This window comes from Oratosquilla oratoria, chromosome 12 (assembly GCF_046742065.1).
Source record: "Oratosquilla oratoria isolate Oo_2021 chromosome 12, ASM4674206v1, whole genome shotgun sequence".
In the NCBI taxonomy this organism is placed as follows: domain Eukaryota; kingdom Metazoa; phylum Arthropoda; class Malacostraca; order Stomatopoda; family Squillidae; genus Oratosquilla; species Oratosquilla oratoria.
The window spans coordinates 62,980,012-62,996,606 of record NC_134788.1 but is presented as its reverse complement, the minus strand read 5'-3'; the positions used below and the strand labels follow the sequence as shown (position 1 = coordinate 62,996,606).

Genomic DNA, 16,595 nt, shown 5'->3' with positions numbered 1-16,595 from the left:
AACACTGAGAACCAAACGTCGATTGTACCTAGCCCTCGTCAGACCGATTCTGTGCCAGTCCCCGGGACTAAGCCAGCTGACATGTGCCACCAATAACTACGAGCATCAGAAGGTTCAGAATGCCGCTGTCCAGTTCATCACGGGCTCGCGATGGAGCGACTTCAGAACCACTGAGTCTCTACACCAAATTTCCAACATCCGTCCACTCAACCAACACAAACACAAACTTCACTCAAGACACCTAGAAAAACTGCACGCCAAACACAAACATCTGATACAACATATTACACCTAGACCACACCGTACAGACTATCTGTCAGCTGCGCCCGTCCCACGTGCGGTGTACACGATAAAACGTGTATAACCGCACCAACAAGTAACACACCCCTTCACCAGCTTGACTGGTGATAATGTAATAATAATAATGGTAATGGTAATAATAATGATAATAATAATAATAATAATATCGTTACTCAAACCTGACCTGGGGTAAAACAGGAATCCTCATGCCTTACCTGGGGCTAATCAGGAACGCCCTCTAAACGCGGGAAGTGAAATCTACTCACTAACCGTAAATTACACACATACACCTCTCACGAACATAGCCGCATCCCACGCACAAACATATACACTTCCTTTTTCTTCGACTAAAATTCGCTTCCTTTCACACTTTCTCTTATACTACATCTTCTCATTTCAGTTTACCTCCCACTAAAGATTTTTCCGTTTTTCCCCCTTTCTCTACTACTACGCCTCCTACCATTTTCTCAACTTTCGTTGGTGATCCTAACCCCGTTGGTAACCCCGTTGGTAATCCCAACCTCCTAACCTCCGGCGTCGGGCGCTTCCCTCCAAGCTCCTGGTCAAGTCCTCCTATGCCATGACAACAATCTAGCCCCTAATTGCTCGCGATTCGCCCGGTGGCAATAGCCCTCTTTTATACACTACTATCTTTTCATTTTCTAACAGACGTTCTTCCCCTCCCACAAAACCCGATCCCGCGCAAGCGAGGTGGTCTTTTCTTGAATTCCAGAATTCCAGAATTCCAGAATAGTAATAGCCACGGCAGCAGCAACAACAACTCGTCCAGTCTTGTAGCAGTCCCATCGAGCCTCGCCGTCATCAGCCGCCACCGCCTCTGACGTTAGGCTCACCGTCCAGCTACGACTGATCAGATCCACTAACCAGTGGCTATTACTTGTGGTTTTACCAAAGAGATTAGAATAAGAGACCAAAGTGAATTTCATTTTCCCTGGCTTGTTCGAACCAAACCACTACAAATTGGTGACCCCGGTGAAAGACAACCAGGATTATGGAAAATTCACAAGTGAAACTTCCCAGTTTCTCCCGTGACTTGGAGAGCTGGCTACTTCACACAGAAGCCTATTTAGCCACTCAAGGTGACGTTCCAGACCACCAAGCCTTCGGCGCGTACATCGCCGCTCTACCAACGGACGTCATCGCCCTTGTCCGTAACGCCGTCTCTTCTCCTCCGGAAGAAGGCAAGTGTGCCGCCCTCAAGACTGCCTTACGGAAGCTATGCGCCAGGCCTGACGACCAGCTCTACCGAGATATCCAGCAGAGCGAACTCGGCGACACCACCCCCTCACAGCTATACACCCGTATGGCCAACCTCAACACCCGTGCAAAGGTGGCATTGCCCAAGGAACTCCTCCGCTCCATTCACCTCTCCAAGATGCCGGACGCCCTCCACTTACACCTGGAAGCTTTAGCCGGCGATAAGGACGACGAACAATACTGCGAAATAGCAGATAGGTTGTTCAAGCGACATACCTCGGTACACAAACCAGTGCATAGTGTTCGCGCAAAGTGTAGTGACAACCCAGGTGTTACCGACCATAGTGCTGTGAGTGAAAACATTCCCATGTCATATAGTGCCAGTGACCAAAGTATGCAGCAACTACGGCAGGAAGTCGCCGACATGAAAACCTTGCTCAACCAGTTGCTTGCCGAGAAGGGAACCCCCCCTCAACCACCACCTAGCCCCGCTCCACGACAGGATACTGCCTCCTGTTGGTACCATACCCGCTTCGGAGCCAAGGCGCTCAGATGCACACAACCATGCAGCTGGTCGCAGGGAAACGCCAAACGCGGGGGTCGGTAAGCACTCCTACCCCCGCTAACCATACTCACACCCTCCTCTCAGTGCGTGATCGCCACTCTGGCCTCTCTTTCCTGGTAGACACGGGCTCAGCCGTCAGCATCATACCCCCGACGGAAGAACCCAACCACGGTACACGGTGGCCATCCTACGACCTGCTTGCAGCCAACGGTACGCCCATTGCAACGTACGGCAGCCACCACAGCGTCCTGGACCTCCACGATGTCAAGTTCCCTTGGACATTCGTCATAGCAGCGGTCCAGCACCCCATTCTTGGCTACGACTTCCTCCAGCATTACAATATGGTAGTAAACGCCAAGGATAACTGCTTGTACCACGGCACGACAAGCATACCGGGAACCACCACTAACGCCAAATCCCACCAGATATCGTCCCTCCAGTCCGCTGGCGATTATGTACGCATCCTGCAGGAGTTTCCCCAGCTAACATCGCCAGACAAGACCAACACCACCACCACCCCTCACAACATCATGCACCACATCCAGACATCTGGACCGCCAGTACACAGCAAGCCTCGACGACTTTCCCCAGAGAAGTTGGCCGCTGCCAAACAGGAGTTCCAAGAACTCCTAGACCAGGACATCATCCAACCATCGGAGAGTGCTTGGGCATCACCACTCCACATGGTTCCCAAGCCACCCCCACCGCCCAACCAATGGCGGGCTTGCGGTGACTACCGTCAACTTAACCGCATCACGAAGCCCGACCGCTACCCCATCCCTCACGCTCAAGACTTCCACTTCAAGCTTCACGGGAAGCAGGTCTTCTCCAAAATTGACCTGGTCAGGGCGTTTCATCAAATCCCTGTAGCGCCGGAAGACGTCCAGAAGACAGCCATAGCCACTCCGTTCGGCCTCTTCGAGTGGAAGATGATGGCCTTTGGCCTCCGGAATGCCGCCCAGACGTTCCAGAGGTTCATAGACCATGCCCTCAGAGACTTCGACTTCATCACCGTTTACATCGACGACATCCTCGTAGCCTCCGATACCCACGACCAACACCGCCAACACCTCCGCCTCCTCTTCCGCCGCCTCCAAGATTATGGCCTCCGGGTACATCCGTCCAAGTGTCTCCTCGGAGTTTCATCTCTCGACTTCCTCGGACACCGCATCTCAACAGCAGGTCTGTATCCTCTCCCTCAGAAAGTAGACACAATCCAAGATTTCCCACAGCCAACAACCATCAAGATGCTCCGACGATTCCTAGGAATCGTCAATTATTACCACAGATTCATCCCCAACGCAGCTGCAAAACTCGCTCCCTTGAACGACCTCACCAAGAACCATTCCAAGCGGTCGGTCAAACCTGTGAGATGGTCTTCCGAAGCGACCCAGGCATTCGAACAAGCCAAGGCGGCAATCGCTGAAGCCGCCCGCTTGTCCTACCCAGTAGCTCACGCGCCCACATTCCTTACCACTGATGCCTCCTCCACAGCAATTGGCGCCGTCCTCCAACAGAAGATCAACGGCCAGCTCCAGCCTATCGCCTTTTTCTCCAAACGTCTGGACCCTCCTCAAATTCGCTACAGCGCCTTTGACAGGGAACTGCTAGCCATAGTCTCGGCTGTCAAGCACTTCCTTTACTTCCTGGAAGGCCGGCCTTTCGTTATCCTTACAGACCACAAGCCACTCGCCCATGCCCTAGACAGAGTCTCCGACCATCACTCCCCAAGAGTCTCCCGGCAGCTGTCCTTCCTCTCCCAATTTGATACTCGCATTGAATACATCAAGGGAGAGGATAACCAGGTAGCCGATGCCTTGTCTAGAATCACCTCCAGCATCCTCCCTAACCACAACATAGACTACGCACGCATCGCCGCATCTCAGAACAACGACGGTGAACTCCGCCTCCTACGTATGCACGACACCTCGTCCCTACAGCTAAGACAGCTTCCCAACAACCCCGTACCATTGTGGTGTGACATCTCCACAGGCAAACCCCGTCCGTACATCCCCGCCTGTCACCGTAAGGACGTCTTCTCCTCCTTCCATGACCACAGTCATCCGGCCATCCGCGCGACACAACGCCTCATCACGGATCGAGTCGTCTGGCCAGGCATCAACAAGGATGTCAGACAATGGACCCGGACCTGCCTCCCCTGCCAGACGGCCAAGGTTACGCGCCACGTCCACGCACCACTCCAGCGTTTTCCTGCACCAACGGCACGTTTCCAGTCAGTTCATGTGGACATTGTGGGCCCCCTTCCGCCTTCTCGCGGCATGCGTTACCTCCTTACGTGTATCGACAGGTACACCAGGTGGCCAGAAGCGATCCCCCTTCCGGATATATCCGCCGAGACGACCGCCCGTGCTTTCCTCTCTGGATGGGTATCCAGATTCGGCGCACCTCACATCATTGTCACCGATAGGGGCTCCCAGTTCGAATCTGACCTATGGTCCAGCCTCCTCAAGTTCCTTGGCACCAAACGTAACCGGACCACCGCTTACCACCCCCAAGCCAATGGACTCGTGGAACGGTTCCACCGCCAACTGAAGGAGTCGCTGAAGGCACAACCCTCATGCGACTGGGTCGACGCCCTTCCCCTGGTGCTTCTCACGATCCGCGTCACACCTAAGGTCGACAATGACATTTCCCCATCGCAGCTACTTTACGCTGAGAACCTTCGCCTCCCTGGGGAAATTGCCACGCCTGCCGTCGGCGATCCGGATCGTCACGCCCTCCTCCAACTCATCAAGGACACATTCGCCAACACCCGTCCAACACCCCCTCGTCCACCACAACCACAGCCGGAGCACCTTCCCCCGGCCCTGTCTACAAGTGACTACGTCTTCGTCAGGAAAGACTCCACACGAGCTCCTCTTCAGCGCCCATACGACGGCCCCTTCCGAGTCCTCAGCAGATCACCAAAGTACTTCGTGATCAACCGAGGTGCCAAACCGGATAGCGTCTCCATCGACAGGCTCAAGCCGGCCCATCTCCCCATCAATCCCCCTACCAAACCTCCAGGGCCACTACAATACCTCTTACAGCATGGTCCTAACCCCATCCTCACCACCGAACCAAGTCATTCCTCACCCCCCGAAACACTCTCCCTTCCAAACCAACACTCCCCTCCAGGGCCACTACAATACATCTTACAACATGGTCCTAACCCCATCCTCACCACCGAACCAAGTCATTCCTCACCCCCCGAAACACTCTCCCTTCCAAACCAACACTCCCCTCCTGCCCCTGACTCTTCACCATACACAGATCACACGCACACGACAGCGAACCCTTCTCCTTCTCCCACCCCGCAACCACATCCTTCTACAACTGTTCCCGGCACCCCGCAAGATCCTCCCCACCCTACGCCCCCACTCTACCATGCAATGCAACAATTCTCACCCAACCTTATGTCTCCACAGCTCCATACTCAACCGACCCCACCTCGCCAGGCATCTGACTTCGACCACACCACCCTGCATTCGAGCCCCCCTCCATCAAGGCCCTCCTCGCCAGACATGCCCCCTGATGGAATGACCACACGTTTTGGGCGAGTGATACGAAGGCCACACCGATTCAACCACGTCGCGCGCGTCGCTCCCTATCTCCCTCGACGCCCGCTCTCGAAGAGAGGGGGAGTGGTGTAGTGACGCAGCCACAGGCGGTCACACACTTCCCATAGTTGGCAAGAGGTGAATATGAGCTAGCCAATCAGGAGCCAGCAAATGGTTCTCGAGCGGCTAGCGACCTCTCTTGCCAACTACGCTGAGCCGCGAGCGACCCTTAAATAGGGCAGCGGCGGCTAGTCAGGACAGAATGGTAATAGCCACGGCAGCAGCAACAACATCTCGTCCAGTCTTGTAGCAGTTCCATCGAGCCTCGCCGTCATCAGCCGCCACCGCCTCTGACGTTAGGCTCACCGTCCAGCTACGACTGATGAGATCCACTAACCAGTGGCTATTACTTGTGGTTTTACCAAAGAGATTAGAATAAGAGACCAAAGTGAATTTCATTTTCCCTGGCTTGTTCGAACCAAACCACTACACATGCATGCATACATACAAACTAGAAAGATTACAAAGAGCGACAACCAAGCTAGCACCGACTCTCGCCGAACTAACATATGAGCAAAGACTATCCAAACTGAACCTACTAACACTGGAACAAAGAAGAGAAAGAGAAGATTTGCTGGCTATCTACAGAATAATGAAAGGAATGGAAGTTTTAGACAGGAACGACCTGTTAGTGTGGGACAACGGTAAAACGAGAGGACACGAAAAAAAAATGAATAAAGATAGTTATAGAATTTTTTTTGAAAAGGAACAGTTTCCCACACAGAGCGATCATGGAACAAAGTAGACAACAAAATAGTATGTGCAAACACTATACAAGATTTTAAGATAAAACTTGATGCGGAAAGATACAAAGACGGGTCACAACGAGCGAAGCTCCCCTTCCGTATATTACAACTAGGTAAATACATAATACACTAAAGGCTTTTCCCCCCTTACAAGGGAGGTAGCCAAAAAGAAAAAACATAAAAACCATTCCCACCCATTCCATTCCTAATGCACTCCACACCCCTCCACTCTCTACCCTCCCTCTTATCTTGGCACCTCCTGGATGACGGGCCATCCCTGCATCTTGTCCACTGCCCTGGGTCAGAGGCAGTGTCGCAAGACACAGCACATCCACAGCAAGGCCACTTCATTAAATCGGCGACTCCCCTCTACGTCCCCTCAAGCAGAAAAAGAGAAGACGGGGAGAAATCACTTCGGGCTGCGTCAAAGATTTTTCTCATACATACTACCTCACCCTCATCCCACCACCCATTCTACCTCATGCATCACAACATCATCCATGTACAACCATTCTCCATTCACTCCTGTCTTCTGTCCTCTCCTGTCCTTCTTCAACAAACATTCCCCAAAGCCCCCTTCACCCCATCCATCCATCTCATCCTAGGTCGCCTCCTCATGTTCATTCCCTCCACATCTACCTTCCATACCTATTTTACTAGTTTTTCTTACCTCATTCTTTCCATGTGTCCAAACTATCCCAATACTCTCATCCACCCTATCTCCCAACTCCCAAACCACCCCGTTCTTCTCCTCACCTCCTCATTTCTCATTCTATCCAGCCTAGTAACCCCCATCATACTTCTCAGACACCTCATCTCAAACATATTCAAACTCCTCTCTTCCTCTCTTATGTTCCATGTTTCTGCCCCATACAGTACTGTGGGCACAATCACTCCTTCATAAAATTTCCCCCTAGCCTCCAGCTTCTCACCCTTAATCCTCACTTCCAGTCGGCTGCAACTTTCTTCTTTCACACTCTCTCCCAAACTCTGCCACCAACTTCTTCCTCAATCCCTCCTCTGATCCTGCTACAAGCACAGTGTCGTCCGCAAATAACAGCTGGCTCACCTCCCACTTTTCTCCATTTTCTTTAAACATCTCCATCCCCTGATCCACCACCCTTGCATTTACTTCTCCCACCACCCCCATCCATGTATAGATTGAACAGCCAGGGCGACATAACACATCCTTGACGAAGTCCCACCTTTACCTCGAACCACTCTCTCTCCCCATTTCTAATCCTGACATATGCTCTACTACTCTCGTAAAAACTCTTGACATCTCCTAGAAGCTGTTCTTCTATCCCGTATATCTGCAAAACCTCCCACAGTGCCTTCCTGTCTACACTGTCATAAGCCTTTTCCAGATCCATCAAAGCCCAAAAAACATCCTTACTTTTTCCTATAGCTTTCTCACATATCTGTCTTATCACAAAAATCTGATCTACGCAACCTCTACCTGTCCTAAACCCACACTGTTCCTAACCAATTACTCCCTCTGTTCCTCTCCTAATCCTCTCAATCAAGATCCTTTAATAAGCCTTCCCAATTACACTTAACAAGCTAATCCCACTGAAACTACTACACTCACACTTGTCCCCTTTCCCCTTGTTAAGTGGATTTATATAGGCGCTCCTCCAGTTCACCGGCACTCTACCCTCTCTTAAACAAACATTTAATAACCTCAGTAGCCAGTCTACCATCATTGTACCTACTTTTTTTTAGACATTCTGCATGGCATCCATCCAGACCTGCTCTCATCATCTTTACAACTGCCTTCACCTCATCCTTCCTCATTTCCCCTCCATTTCCTCACTAATCACGGTCATTTTCTCAGCACTTCCCACTGCAACTATCTTTCTCTTCCTATCCTCCTTTACATTTAGCAACTCCCTGAAATATTCTGCCCATCTTCCCCTCACTGCCTTCTCTTCCATTATCATCTCTCCATCTGCACCTTTTACCTTTTCTTCTCTACTTGATTCGCCTCCTCTTCCTCTCTTAATTTCTTTCCAAAACATCTTTTTCTTACTTTCAAAATTTTCTGTCATACTCTTACCCCGTTTCACATCTGCTCTCCTCTTTGCCTCCTTTACCTTTTTCTTTACTTCTCTTTTCTTTTCTTTGTGCCTCTCATATGACTCCCTCGTCCTATTTTGTGACCAATCTGTGAAAGCTCGCTTCTTTTCTTCTACAACCTTCTTTGTTTTCTCATCCCACCATTCACTACCCTTCCCTGTATTTCCTCCCGTCCTTCTTATTCCACACACTATCTTTGCATACTTTGTGACACCCCCAATGAATAAAAGAAATAATTATGACACAGAAGGAAATAAGGGACCAAATAATAAACCTTAATGTAAAAAAATAACACGGTCCGGATGGAATTGCAAATTGGATACTAAAAGAATGTACAGATGAACTAAAGGACAAAATACATAAGATAATTGATTACCCAAATAAGGAATGGTACCACAAGATTGGAAAAATACAAATATTGTACCAATATATAAAGGGGGAGATAAGGAAGACCCTACAAACTATAGACCAGTCTCCCTTACAAACAAAATAGCTAAAGTATGTGAAAAAATTATCAAAAGTAGATGGATTAAACATCTGGAAGTAAATAATATACTTAATCTAAAACAATTTGGATTTGGACACGGAAGATCATGTGCCACAAACTTGATTTGCTTTTAATCGAAGCTAATAGAAATAATTCAAGAAAGGGGTGGATGGGCTGATTGTGCTTTCCTAGATTTACAGAAGGTATTTGATACAGTACCACACAAAAAACTATTAAGAAAACTTAAAAAATAGGTGTACAAGGAAAGTTATTGAAATGGATGGAAGATTTCTTGAACGGGAGAAGAATGAGGGTGGTACTTAGAGACAAGAACTCAACCTGGGAAGAAATTATAAGTGAAGTCCCACAAGGTTCTGTATTAGCTCCGATAATGTTTGCCATATATATAAATGACATGGATGAAGGTGTGAAATGTTATATAAACTTCTTTGGAGATGACACAAAACTACTAAAGGAAGTAAGTACAGAAAAAGACTGTGAATGACTACAGAGAGACCTGGACAAAGTCTGGGAATAGAGCCAAAACTGGGATGTGAACTTAAAAAAAAAAAAAAAAAAAAAAAAAAAAAAGTATAATGGAGTTTGGAAAAAGTAAGGATGAAATATCAGAGCTATATAAAATCATTACAGAGGAAATTAAATAAGTTAGCTCAGAAAGCCTTGGAGTCATTATTAACAGACATGTCACCAGACAAGCATATTAACAAAATAGTCGGAGAAACCTTCAATATACTAAGATCAATTAAAGTGGCCTTTGACTACTTGGATGAGGTAATGGTAAAGAAAATATTAGTCACACTGATAAGACCAAGATTAAAGTGCTGAGGCACTGTGGACACCCAACAACAACAACAACAAAAATAATTTAGAAAAAAATAGAAAGAATCCAAAGATCAAAGATAAAGATCGCACCAACACTTTCTAAATGTACACACGTACAAAAATTGTCCAAACTGGATCTACCAATCCGGGAACAAAGAAGAGAAAGAGGAGATCTACTGGCCGTATATGGAATTATGAAAAGGATGGAAGTCCTTGACAGAGAGGGTTTATTAAAGTGGGGGAAAATGAAATGAAAAGAAACTTAAAAAAGATATTTATAGAAGATATCTGAAATAGAATATTTTCCCACAGAGAGTGGTAGATGTCTGGAGCAAATTGGATGAGGCAACAGTGTGTGCAAAAACTACAAAGGATTACAAAAGCGGAGCATGCCGACAGGAGACCTTTTGGTCCATATCTAGGTCGGATGCGAAAAAAATCATAATAATAATAAATGAATAAATAAAAACTATATTAATGTAAACAACAAATAAAATACACAAATAAATGCATAGGTATAGTTAAATGATAAACAGGCAGGTAAATAGTAGATAATGATAAATTGACATATAACTAATAATAAATGAGAATCAAATAGACAAATGATAACAAAACAAAAACAAATCATATAAAATGAATGATAATCATTACAATATCTTGCTTAGGTGTTTATATAAATGATTTTTAAGGTTTCGAACTGAACTACATTGCACTGCCTCTGCAGGAAGTTTATTCCATTCATTAACTACACGGTTGGCGAAGTTGTTTCTACCCACTTCCAAATTGAATCTATTTCCAGACAGTTTGAGACCATTGTTCCTTGTCTGATTCTCATTCAGTGGGAAAATTTTGTCACTTTTTGTGTCAATTCCCTTTAGAATCTTAAAGACCTGCATCAAGTCACCTCTTGAGTCTACGTTTTATTTTTTTATTTATTTATTTATTTTTTTAAGGGAAACAGATTCATATGTTTTCGTCGATTTTCATATGATTTATTTTTGATATTTGGAATCAGTTTTGTGGCTCGCCGTTGTACGTTTTTTCCAGTCTGTCAATGTCTTTAATGAGATTCGGTGACCATACGGAAACAGCATATTCCAAATGTGGACGAACTAACGATTTTTAAAGCTTGTCCCTAGATTGGTGGAGGTGGCGCGCGCTGGCGACTCCCGTGACCATGTATCCAAAAAGATACACAGAATAAAAAATTAAAATAAAATATATGCGTGTGTTTTTTGTCCATTTAAAGTTACTATAATATAAATATAGGGTTCGTAGAGTCCTGCTAATACAAAATTAACGTAATTCCAAAATAAAAAATGACAACTATGAACAATTGAAAAAAACTTTGACAGAAAATCAAAGGATTGAGATTACGTGTTCCTGAGCCTAATATAAGAGGAACTTGGTAAAAAAAACATTATAACAATGACCTACATATGTCAATTCATCTCATACAAAACCTTTAAAACCTCAATTGTACAAAAAAACTTCGTCCTGACTAAATGAAAATGGGTGATTTTGGAAATGAATTTTTATGTGTAATGTGTAAAAATAATGCATGTACTTATTTTTCTTTTATGAAATTGTGTTTCTATGTGAAACATATATTCTTTGTATGAAATTGCACTTACATAGAGACGGAAGTGGAGTGTGAGAGGGGGAGGGGGGATTGGTGCGTAGGCCTATGCACTGAGGGAGAGGAGGTAACCGGATGTGGAATTTAGAGGGGGAGGGGAAGACAGGATGTAATGACAGCACTCAAATCCCTATGAGGACCTTCTAAGCATTCAATAAATGTCTCTGGCGACGCAAAAAATATAAATAGGTGATATTGCGAGCACTGTGCCACCTTGGCCCTCACGATGGTTATATTATTACTTTCTTATTATCACCGACGTATTATCACAACCATGTTGAAACTCATGAGAGTTTACATGCTGTGCTAACTCATCTTCAGTGTAGTATATAGTACGTTTCATTTTTGGTTTCGACAACCTAAAATGAAATTGAAAAAACTATATAATGACAATTCCTTCTCTATTATAGAGTTGTGTATACAATTATAGTATTTTTTTCTACCTATACAATACAAAATTTTTGTTTCTAAGCTACCATGTGAAGATATATAATGATTTGACTTTTCCCATCTGACGTCAACAAGCGTAACATATCCGGTAGGAACTGGACCAATCGGATACACACTACCTTATAGGGGCTATATTATGTATCCAGATGGGGTAAAAACACCCTTAAAAGAAAAAATATAATAATTACTGATAACTCAAACAATAAAAGTTACCACATAGGCATTATTGTGGACAAAAAAGCCCGCGAAAATTTAAGCGCGAAAAGTGTGTATCCAATTGGCCCACCTCCACCAATCTAGGGTATTGAATGATGGACTTTTGAAGTCAAAAGATCGCGCAATCAGTCCTAGAATCTTATTTGCTTTCTCAGAGGCTAAAATACACTGCTTGGATGGTTTGAGATCGTTACTGATAATTACGCCGAGATCTTTTTCACTATTCACTTTTGTTAATGAATTTCCAAATAACATGTAATCGTACTTACTGTTATTTTTACCCATGTGCATTACCTTGCATTTACTTGTGTTAAATTTCATTAGCCACTTTTCAGACCATTGCTGTAATTCATCTAGATCTTGAATATCTATTTGGTTTAAGTGATCATTCGCCATTCAGCACAATTTTGTATCATCAGCAAATTTGGAAACAGTAGATTTTAGTATATGGTCCATGTTATTTATATATACTATTAATAGAAGTGGCCCAGGAACAGAACCCTGAGGAACTCCACTTGTAACATTTTTCCATCTAGAAGTTTTCCATTTAAAACAACTCTCTGTTTTCGATCATTGAACCAATTACTAGTCCAACTTAATAGGCTACCACTTATTCTGTGTGAAGCTAATTTAGTAAGTAGTCTTTCGTGGGGGACGGTATCAAAAGCTTTTGCAAAGTCTAGATACATTAAATCTATATTGTTTCTTTTGTCATAATTCGAGATAACTGTGTTGTAGAATTCGAGTAAGTTAGTCACGCAAGAACGATTCCGTCTGAAACCATGCTGGCTATCGTTTATCAAACGGTTACTTTCTAAATGATGTTTGATAGCATCTCTGATGATAGTTTCCAATATTTTTCCTACGATTGAAATCAAGCATAGAGGCCTATAGTTATTTGGTTTCTTTTTGTCACCTTTTTTGAACATGGGAGTAACGTTAGCTAGCTTCCATTCTCTTGGGACATCTACGGATATGATAGATTTCTTGGAAATAATTGCTAATGAAACAACAATTTCATTCTTTAAGAATTTAAGAACTAGATGCTGAAAGATACAAAGACGGGTCATTATGAGCATAGCTCCCTTCCCGTGCAATACAGCTAGGTAAATACAACTAGGTAAATACATCACACCTAGACCTCACCGCACAGACCACTTGTCAACTGAGCCTCTCCCTCGGGCGGTGTACACGAAAAATAGTGTATAGCCGCGCATTTTTACAACGTATCCTTTTACCACCTTTGACTGATCGTGACCAGATGTGTCGCGATGTGCTGGGTTCCGTCTAATTAAGTTCCACGGAAATGAGTCCGTCTGTATCCAGCGGCAAGCGTGAGGAAAGGCAGCAGATTCTCAGTTGACGCGCCATGGCTGGCAGGGTTCAGTCCTCTCTGGTTATATTTTTACTTTTACTTATCTGTAAACATGTTATATACAGTTCTAATTTGATACATATTCACATCTCCACTGAATATACACACACACACACACACACACACACACACACACATATATATATATATATATATATATATATATATATATATATATATATATATATTAGCACAGCGTAATGTAATAGCACATTGGTAAAATGAAACTTGTTAACCCACTGTCGGAGAAAAGAAATCAGAAATACTAATTATCTGTATATTTCGACCACTGACTGTGGTCCTCTTCAGCAGAATGATACAAAGGAATAGAGTTAACAAGCATAAATATGGACAGGGAGAGAACAATTAGGAGACGCGGACAAGGGGACTCAGGTTAGTTGGGGTTGGTATGGGGGAATCTGTCCTGCCGCTTTCATAATCAATTTGTTTGCTGCCATCCATGTGATCCAGTCTGGTGACCATTGACCTTTCGATAAATTAAAATTGGGTAGGTGTTTAATGAAATATACAGATAATTAGTATTTCTGATTTCTTTTCTCCGACAGTGAGTTAACAAGTTTCATACATACATACATATATATATATATATATATATATATATATATATATATATATTTGTATATATATATATACTATTACCTGTTCTCTTCTCGCCGGCAAAATGGCTACGCTACTCCATGAAGTCTGTTTCGTCGCCGGGAGCCAGGATATGTTTCGCCCCTTATCTATCCAGTTCAATGTACATCCGCTTAGAGGAAACAACCCTCTATGTGTAGCATGCACACACAAGCATATCACAAACAAAAAACACAAATGCACGCACAAACATCTACATAAGCTTTTTCTTCTACTGAAATTAATTTAATTTCTAGCTCCTACTACATCTTCTCATTTCCGTTTACTCGCAAAAATATGTAGATTTTGTTTTTTACGAGGAGCCAAGAATGGGAAATGAAACTCAATACCAAAAAATGCAAAGGACGGGAAATGGACAATAGCGGCAGAAAGCCACCCTTAAACTACTCCTTGGGAAGTGAACCCATTACAGAAGCCAAAGAGGAGAAAGATTGGGAGTCTTGATAAAAGACAACCTGTCACCTGACAGACATATCAACAGGAATGTGGGAAACATTGTGGTGACGTTGTCTCAACCGCCGAAGTCGGCTGCGCCTGAGACGCCCTAGCCGGTCCAACCCAGACTGATGACGTCAACAACGCGAGCAGAGGCATATGCACTCATCAAGGCTCACAGCTCTTTCACGCAGCCTACAGCCAAAGGGAAGGCGGCCAATCAGAAGGCTAGTCAACCCAACGGGAACAATCTGGGAGCCCGTTGCGGGGTTTAAATGGACGGCCTCTTGCCAACCGAGTCCAGTATAGCGTTTTTAACAAATTTCGTGAGTGAGCGTCATTCCTGCTCTATCGCTGATTGTGGAGCGTTGTTCAAGTTGCTGTTGATGTATGTCATAAGAGTGTTTTTGAAGCCTTCCCAGTCGGCCTGACTGTATCGTAACCGAGGCTCACTGGGGATAAGGATAGGTGAAGTGGAGATGCGAAGGATCAAGGGTAGATGGTCGTAGAGTGTGGGAGCACCAGGTGAGATAATAGAGTTGAGGAAGAAAGTACGACTGTTAGAAAACACCAAGTCGGGCTTACCCTGTATGTGGGAAAGTCCGGACCTAGCAACTTCAGCCGGTGAAGTACAGTAAGAGAGTAATTGCCGACTCACTGAGCTGGTGCTGTGCGTGCCGGGGCTCCAGTCAGCATCCCTGCAGTTGAAGTCGCCAGTGAAGAGGGTTTGAACTTTGTATGGCATCGCCTTGGCAATGTCAGCAAAGGGGAGGAAGGGGATACAGGGAGGGCGATAGAGGATACCAGGAGGATGGGACCACGATTAGTGCTCAACTTAATCGTGAGCATCGGCTCATAGTGAATGTGATCAAGTATAGTTGCCTGAAGCGACTTCCTGGCTAGAATACAGACGCCCGAGTGCAAAGACCCCGCCCGACTCCATGTGTTGAAACCTTGGATTTTGGGGAGAGAGTCGGGGGCTGTATCACCCATCAAAATTAAACCAATGGCATCACGAGTGAGTCTGACAATCTCTAACAAGGTGCTGGTCCTTTGTAGGGTCCAGCTTCGGACGTTCTGCTAAAACATGTGGTATAGTGCTTTGACCTAAAATACTAGCACAGAGCAGGGTACCATAGTGTTGTGGCGTGCCCCGGCCATCAGTGACGTTTCCAGTGCAAAGCCTCTTTGTTACGGTCGACATGGCCTCATTCATAATGTACTAGGCGGGGCATCGTCTTGCCCCTGCCTGGCACAAACGACGTTGCCCTCAGTCAGTCCATACCCATCTGTCATACTGAGAGCATCCAACGCTCTCATGTACGCATAACGATTAATAAACGCGTCAATGCCCCCCCCCCCGTGTTTCAATCACACGCTGTAATGATAACAAAACACACATAAGTCCAGTCTATCCATAGGAATAGCTGGTTTCAGCGAGGAGTTTTTGGAAAGAAATTTAATTAGCCGTAGGGGCTTGGAGGGTATGTACTTCGCAGTCTGAGGAGGATGCGCTACCGTTGGACTGGACCTTGCCATCGGTAGTGCTGGTGAAAGGGATTGCGTCCCGCAGCGTCTCCTTTGTGAGCTTAGTCAGATTCAACTTAGGCCTACCGGAAGAGCTGGCTCGTGGTATGACCACGCGGCGCGGGAGCCCGGAGGAGGTTTTGGCTGTCTCTAACGAGGAAGAGCGAGGACTCAGGATTGGGGGGGGCTTGGACGATTGCTACAAGAGGAAGCTTCAAACCCGGAAGCCCTGAACTTGGGACGTGATGGTTTTGAGTTAGGTTCTTGTGCAGCCTTCTTGGGGTAGGAGGAGAAATAGGAGGAGGGGGAGTGGAGGCGGAAAGGGGTGTTGGGGCGGAAGGGATGGAGGCGAAGTAGGTGGAAGGGGAAGCTACCATATGTTGTTCACGGCCAAAGAGGTAATTGTACAGCCACATCCTTACTATTCCCATTATCAAG

At 45.4% G+C, this 16,595-nt stretch overlaps 1 long non-coding RNA gene across 1 annotated transcript in view; it reads right to left on the bottom strand.

Moving 5' to 3' along the window:
- LOC143031927 (uncharacterized) overlaps nt 1-16,595 on the bottom strand; it is a 298,829-nt gene that overhangs the window by 180,656 nt on the left and 101,578 nt on the right. The window lies entirely within an intron of this gene.